The sequence below is a fragment of the Monodelphis domestica genome, chromosome 5 (genome assembly GCF_027887165.1).
Source record: "Monodelphis domestica isolate mMonDom1 chromosome 5, mMonDom1.pri, whole genome shotgun sequence".
NCBI classification, from domain to species: domain Eukaryota; kingdom Metazoa; phylum Chordata; class Mammalia; order Didelphimorphia; family Didelphidae; genus Monodelphis; species Monodelphis domestica.
This window is the reverse complement of record NC_077231.1, coordinates 161,279,585-161,287,201: the sequence shown is the minus strand read 5'-3', so window position 1 is coordinate 161,287,201 and position 7,617 is coordinate 161,279,585. Positions and strand designations below refer to the sequence as shown.

General features: G+C 33.2%; 1 protein-coding gene across 2 annotated transcripts in view; it reads left to right on the top strand.

The window, feature by feature from the left end:
* Positions 1-666: 666 nt before the first annotated feature.
* The window catches only part of CD36 (CD36 molecule), a 143,929-nt gene continuing 136,978 nt past the window's right edge, over positions 667-7,617 (top strand). For both annotated transcript variants that reach the window (XM_056799494.1, XM_007504025.2), the window contains exon 1: positions 667-848. The gene's annotated coding sequence lies outside the window, so the exon portion shown is untranslated. The remainder of the gene's footprint in view (positions 849-7,617) is intronic.

Here is a 7,617-nt window from a genome sequence, read left to right as displayed (position 1 = left end):
CACTCCAAAAAAAAAAAAAAGATAGAGCCAGAAATGCATCCCCCAGAATGTCAATGGAGGAAACCTAAAGAAAATAATTCCAACTAGACAATCATATGCTAAGGATTATTCTTTAAATATATCATGTATTCTGATGAGTTCAAATTTCCTGATTGGAGAAAAAGAAATTGAAGGTAACTAGAAACTATACTCTGAATACCTTCTACAATCACACATTACCTTATTTCCTCCACAGGAAAGCATGCTTTTAGGCTGCATATGACAGGAATGCTGCAAATATAGTCCATAGACAAGCACAGAGTAAGGGCTAGTTCTACTGCACACCTGTGGATTGCATTCCTATTTGCCCTTCTGCTGATGGAAAGACATATTAAAATATAAGTGCATATCGCAAGAATTGATTGCTTTGACTTCCCAAGTTTCACAACTTCAGCCATTGTCGGTAGCTACCCACTTGTTATCATGTTTCAACAAGAATTATTATGAATTTTTTTCCTTAGTAAAAGGATTAAGTCTTTTTTATTCCTCTCATCTGAGGCACAAAATAAGAGAGATTACCAAGCTAGCTTTCACTGAGTCCAGTTCAGGTGTCAGGTGTCTGGGGTCTATATTTAGCTTGCTTTAGGCAGAGTTAGAAGTGTTGGACGTCCCTGGATGTCAATGGCTTTCAAATGGCAGGGTACCCTTGAAGCTACATGGACGTCCAGGACCCTCTACCTACTTTCTCAGTGCTCAGCTGTTGTGCTTTGGAAATCAGATGCTTGCTTAATAAGTCTGCCTATGAGCCAGTCTTTCAAAACTCAGTACTGAGAGGCTACATCTGGGAAATCAGTGTTCTGTAAGATTCGGTGAGCAGATTTTCTTTTGGGGGGCAAAGCTGGGGGTGGTTGGTTAGAACTATCATTTCTTTTGTTAGGAAATTTTTATGAGGTTAAGAACTAACTCTGATAATGATTATGAAAATAAGACTTTCAAAATCTCTGACTTCAAACTGCAAGAAAACTCCCTGTAATTCTTAAGTATTAAACACTGTCATAATACATAAAGTAACTGATGCGTTATTTGATGTATGAATAACATTCTTCAAAATCCTAGTTTTCTGCCCCAAATGAATTTTTATTAGTCTTTGTTTCTACATTTGTACTCTGAAATTTGTCTTTTTTCTTTATTTCTTTAGATGAGAATTGTAGTGATTTTTCAATTTTTTACACCTAAATTTAACTTAATAACTCTTTTTGAATTTTTGAAACTGAGCTGGCATGCTTAGATCTAGATGGACTTAATTATTTTTTAACTTACACTCTCTCTACCTCTGTCACTCTACATAAGATACTCTGCAAATTTGATGAACTGTGATGATGATTCATTTTTTGCCAGTTTTGTATAAGATATTTAAAAGAATAAGAGAAAGGTGACCATAAACAGGTTTCAGTATGCCCTTCTGGGCTACCTTTTAAATTCAACTAAAATATGTTTAAGAAATAACCTAAAATATACCTACTAAATAGTTTAATTATGTTAATGTCTCTGTAATTTGGAAAATGAAGTAATTCTACAGAGGAAGGATTTTCTCCCAACTACATCTCTGGCAGTCATGGAAAATATATATTACTAATATTTACATATTTAATATTTATGAGTGTAATATTAGCCTATTATTTAAAGTATTTTATTTAAAATGGAAACATTAATACTGCCAGTTTACCCCCTATAGTTATGTAAAACTATAAAAGCAGTCCAAAAAGTAAAATACAAGTTAAATGATCCAGAAAATGGATTTCTGTGTATACTTAGCAAAGTAAGAAAAAACCCTGTTGTTAGAAATCAATCCTTTCTCTTTTGTCAATATGCCGATATAATACCTCAAAATGAATTGGAAAACTTGTTCTTGAAAGTTTTTCTTTTTGCCTCTGTGTATCTCTCTTTCTGTCTTTGGTTCTATGTGTCTCTGTGATTCTGTGATTATCTCTTCCAATACAAAGACATATGCAATGCACACACACACACACACACACACACACACACACACACACACGCACGCTTATACCTTAAATCACTCTTTTTCCAATAATTAAAAAATCATTTGATCTAAACAAGCCATAGAATTTTCCAAGAAAAAGACATATCTGAACTTTGTGAAAGATATTTTAGAATGAAATGTTTAGTAATTTATCATTTTCTAGTACTCTCCTTTTATATAGAACAGGCAGGATTTGAATTCAGGTTCTTTGACTCCAGAACCTGTGAATTTCCCCTGTACCATTCTGTCTTCAAAATCGAGATATGTATCTTTCTGTCTATTCTAAAAGAAGAGGATTTTCCAGTTTTGAATGGTTGGGTTAAATTCTCCAAGCTTGAATATAACTGACTTAAACAGCTTGGTATTGCATTCTGAACCATTCTCCCAGGAAAACCTGGGTAAATAATAAACATAGCCCTTGTGGGAAAATATGTGAGATGTTAACAGACTTGAAAAGACGGGGAAATATATCCAAGTGATGGACAACATGAGAACCAATTAGTTGCAACTGGAGCCTCCTGTTAGGGACAGTGATTACTTAATAATTAACTGGTTTGAGGATTTCAGTAAGAAAGGAAACTCCTGAGCAGCTGATGGGATAAGAGGACAAATTTAACTGAAAGAAAAGATAAGCTATCAGCCTCAAAAGAAGCAATTCCAACCAATAAAAGACATATGTTTTACATATTGATAAATAAAAAGCAAACACTAAGGTTATAGTTATTGCTTAATAAGCCAAAGACTATATGTTGGCCTCATAAGAAGAGAGACAAACAAATTTTATATTGCTGGAAAACAATGGAAGATATGATTATAGTTGATGGGCTAATTATGTTTTTTTTAAAATAAATGCTGCATTTGATTAACTCATTCAAAAGTTATTTATTATGCCAGGTTCTGTGCTAAATGCTGCTGATGGTAACTAGAGGTATAAAACTTGGAACATTTGAGAACATTTAAAATTGAAAAATGAGAAATATTTAACAAAATACTTAAGAAATATTTAACCGATTAAATGAAAATATAATACAATGTGAAAAATGTTAATTTGTGTTTTTTAAGTCAATATGCTGCCTTGGGAAAAAATGTTCCTATTTAGTTTTGACACCACTCAATTAGACTGTTAACTCATTGAAGAAGACTAATAAAATTTTAGATTAAAATCAATCCTCTATGATTGGTCAGTTTTTTGTACATTTAGAATTTTGACAATCTATTTAGAAATGAATGGGAAAGAAGTGTACTTATTTGTGCTTCTATTAGCTATTTTTATATTAATTATTTCTCAAGGGGAGAGCGTGTTCCCTCATGAAGATAAAAGAATGTTACAGGTTGTTGAGCACATAAGTCTTAAAAGTAAAATCAAGGCACTGACAGAAGGCAGGAAGTGATGAGAGATGGGAACTGTTTTACAACAAATGAATAGACTATATATTCACTCTCATGTTAGAGATTATGGAAATGCTTCACATAAACATGCCCAAATCAGAAAGCACCATATATTAATGTGTAAAAGAAAAAAATCTCTATAGCTGGCAAATGATTTTAGAGATTTCAAAGATGTAACAAAAGACTTAACATAATACCTGGCACATAGTAGGACTTCATTCCTTTCTCTTTCCCCTCCCCTTTCTTTCCCTGGTCCTTCATACTTCAAACTCCCAATTCTGTCTGTTTTTAACAGAAAACAATTGCATGTTAATTTAGGATACTAAGAGTAAAAACTAATGGTAAATCAATTTGTTAAAGACTTTAAAATATCATTCTAATTAGAATGTTTGACATTTCCTTGTTTATTTACTTTTTTAAAAAATAAATCCTTACCTTTCATCTTGAAATCAATTCTGTGTATTGGTTCTAAGACCACAGAATGGTAAAGGCTAGGCAATGGGGGTTATGTGACTTGCCCAGGGTCACACATTAGGTACTGTCTAAGGTCAAATTTGAACCCAGGACCTCTGGGCTCTAGGCCTGGCTTTCAATCCACTGAGCCATCCAATTTCCTCCTGGATATTTCCTTATTATCAGTCAATAAGCATTTATTAGGGAGTGTGATTCTTTAAACATAGTAAGCTTATAATGCTTGTTGACTGATTGACCTGCTCCCTGCCAGATCTTAAAGAAGATACAAAGAAAAACATTAAACTATCCCTGCCTTCAAGAACTTTACATTTTATAAGAGGGGAACAATATTATGTATATAAATATATGTAAATTCTTTATCCAGTAAATCTCCAAGCTACTATGGGCTTTAAGGTAAAGAAAACAAGGTGAGACAAAACAAAATGAGAATGTTTGTTTTGATTCTATGTTTTATATTCTTTAAGATAGTTTAAAATCTACATGGTGGTATTTTGTTACACAATTGCTTGTGAGGGAAAGTTAAAGTTAATATGCAAACTGAATGAAAGGATTTCCCACGAAAGACACAAAGACAGATTTCTACTGAGATGGAAAGAATTCAGAGCTTTTGAATGTTTGAGAACCATAAAATTTCTCTTTTAATGACATTCTTTAAATGGCATACTCAAGATAGATCTTGAATTTTTTTTTCCCTGCCAAGTAACCTCATTTTAACTCCAACTTTAACCCTGACATCTGGAGAATCCAAAACTTAGCCTAATGAAATATATCATGAATGGACTATTGCTGAGATGACTAAGATCCTTTTGAGACCCATATTGTAATTAAAAAAAATCTCTCTTTTATTACTATGAACTTGATAAGAATTCAGAAATATGAATATTTCCACATTTAAAGAAAGATAACTTTTGAAATTTTGAATCTCCATTACATATAGATTTAAAAACATATATTTCAAATTTTAAATGGTAGTTGCAATGCTGCTGTGCTTGTCTGTGTCCCATTCTGCATTTCTTTTGCTCTCTTGTTTCTATTTTTAAATGATTCATCACTGTTCATTTCTTTCTTTTTTGATAGGAGTCTCATTAACCTACAACTTTTCAAAATCCTACAACAAGAAATTAATGAACTTTAAAAAAAATTCCCTCCCACTATAATCTTGAAACTCTGTGAAGTAGTTTCTACATCTGGAATGCTGCACATTTTGTTGTTTGATACATTATTTTAATAGTATTCTTTGAATAAAAAAAATCTATCTTTGTTACCCATGGGCAAAGTCCATATAATATGTGTTCTCTATGTGGTAACAATTTTGAAATGAAAAGTGAAAAGTTTAGTTAATTCTAGTAATAAAAATGAAGATTTTTCTGAATCCCTTACCTCCTACTGTTTTTTTAAATTTACTTTTATTTAAATTTTAAAAATAAATTTTATTTAGTCAATTTAGAACATAATTCCTTGGTTACAAGAATCATATTATTTCCCTCCTTCCTCTCCCCCCATCCTTCCCATAGCCAATATGCAATTCCACTGGGTACTACATGTGTCCTTGATCAGAACCTATTTCCATGTTGTTGGTGTTTGCATTAGGATGTTCATTTAGAGTTGACATCTCCAACCATATCCCCCTCACCCTATGTAATCAAGCAGTTGTTTTTCTTCGGTGTTTCTACTTCCTACAGTTTTTCCTCTGAATGTGGATAGTGTTCTTTCTCATAGATCCCTCCTGGTTGTTCAGGATCACTGCATTGCCACTAATGGAGAAGTCCATTCCAATTGATTGTACCACAGTGTATCAATCTCTGTATACAATGTTCTCCTGGTTCTGCTCCTTTCACTCTGCATCAATTCCTGGAGGTTGTTCCAGTCTCCATGGAATTCCTCCACATTAATATTCCTTTGAGCACAATAATATTCCATCACCAACAGAAAACACAATTTGTTCAGCCATTCCCCAATTGAAGGGCATCCCCTCATTTTCCAATTTTGTGCCTCCACAAAGCTATGAATATTCTTGTACAAGTCTTTTTCCTTATTATCTCTTTGGGGTACAAACCCAGCAGTGCTATGGCTGGATCAAAGGGCAGACAGTCTTTTAGCATCCTTTGGGCATAGTTCCAAATTGCCCTCCAGAATGGTTGGATCAATTCACAACTCCACCAGTACTGCATTAATGCCCCACATCTCCTCCAGCATTCATATTGCTGCCATGTTAACCAATCTACTAGGTGTGAGGTGGTACCTCAGAGTTGTGTTGATTTGCATCTCTCTGATTATAAGAGATTTAGAACACTTTTCCATGTGTTTATTAGTAGTTTTGATCTTTGACTGAAAATTGGCTATTCATGTCCCTTGCCCATTTATCAATTGGAGAATGGCTTGATTTTTTGTACAATTGATTTAGCTCTTTATAGTTTGAGTAATTTGACCTTTGTCAGGTTTTTGTTATGAAGATTGTTTCCCAATTTGTTACTTCCCTTCTAATTTTGGTTGGATTGGTTTTGTTTGTACAAAACCTTTTTAATTTGATGTAATCAAAATTATTGATTTTACATTTTGTGACATATTCCTAGCTGTTGCTTGGTTTTAAAATATTTCCTTCCCCAAAGATCTGACATGTATACTATTCTGTGTTCACCTAATTTACTTATAATTTCCTTCTTTATATTCAAGTCATTCACCCATTCTGAGTTTATCATGTTGTAGGGTGTGAGATGTTGAACCAAACATAATCTCTCCCATACTGTCTTCAAATTTTCCCAGCAGTTTTTATCAAATAGTGGATTTTGGTCCCAAAAGTTGGGATCCATGGCCCTATCATAGACTGTCTTGTTGAAGTCACTTACCCCAAGTCTATTCCTCTGATCCTTCTTTCTGTCTCTTAGTCAGTACCAAATTGTTTTAATGACCACTGCTTTATAGTATAGTTTGAGATCTGGGATTGCAAGGCCATCTTCCTTTGCATGTTTTCATTATTTCCTTGGATATCCTTGATGTTTTGTTCTTCCAAATGAACTTTGTTATGTTTCTTTCTAGTTCAGTCAAAAAGTTTTTTGGTAGTTACATGGGCATGGCACTAAATAAGTAAATAAGTTTGGGGAGGATGGTCATTTTTATTATGTTAGTTTGTCCTACCCATAAGCAGTTAATGTTTTTCCAATTGTTTAGATCTACTTTTAATTTGTGTGGAAAGTGTTTTGTAGTTGTGTGCATATACTTCCTGTGTTTGTCTATGCAGATAAATTCCTAAGTATTTTATATTGTCCAGGGTGATTTTAAAATGAATTTCTCTTTCTAATTCTTGCTGCTGAGATGTGTTGGAAATATATAGAAATGCTGATGACTTATGTTGGTTTATTTTGTATCCTGTGACTGAAAAAGTTGTTGATTATTTTGACTAGATTTTTAGTTGATTCTCTAGGATTCTTTAAGTAGACCATCATGTCATCTGCAAAGAGTGATAGCTTGGGCTCCTCATTGTCTATTTTAATACCTTCAATTTCTTTTTCTTCTCTAATTGCTGCTGCTAGTGTTTCTAGTACAATGTTAAATAATACAGGTGATAATGGGCATCCTTGATTTACTCTTGATTTTATTGGGAATGCATTTAGTTTATCCCCATTGCAGATGATGTTGGCTTCTGGTTTTAGATAATTACTGTTTATTATTTTTAGTAAAGGGCCTTCCTTTCCTAAACTTTCTAGTGTTTTCAATAGGAATGAGTGTTGTATTTT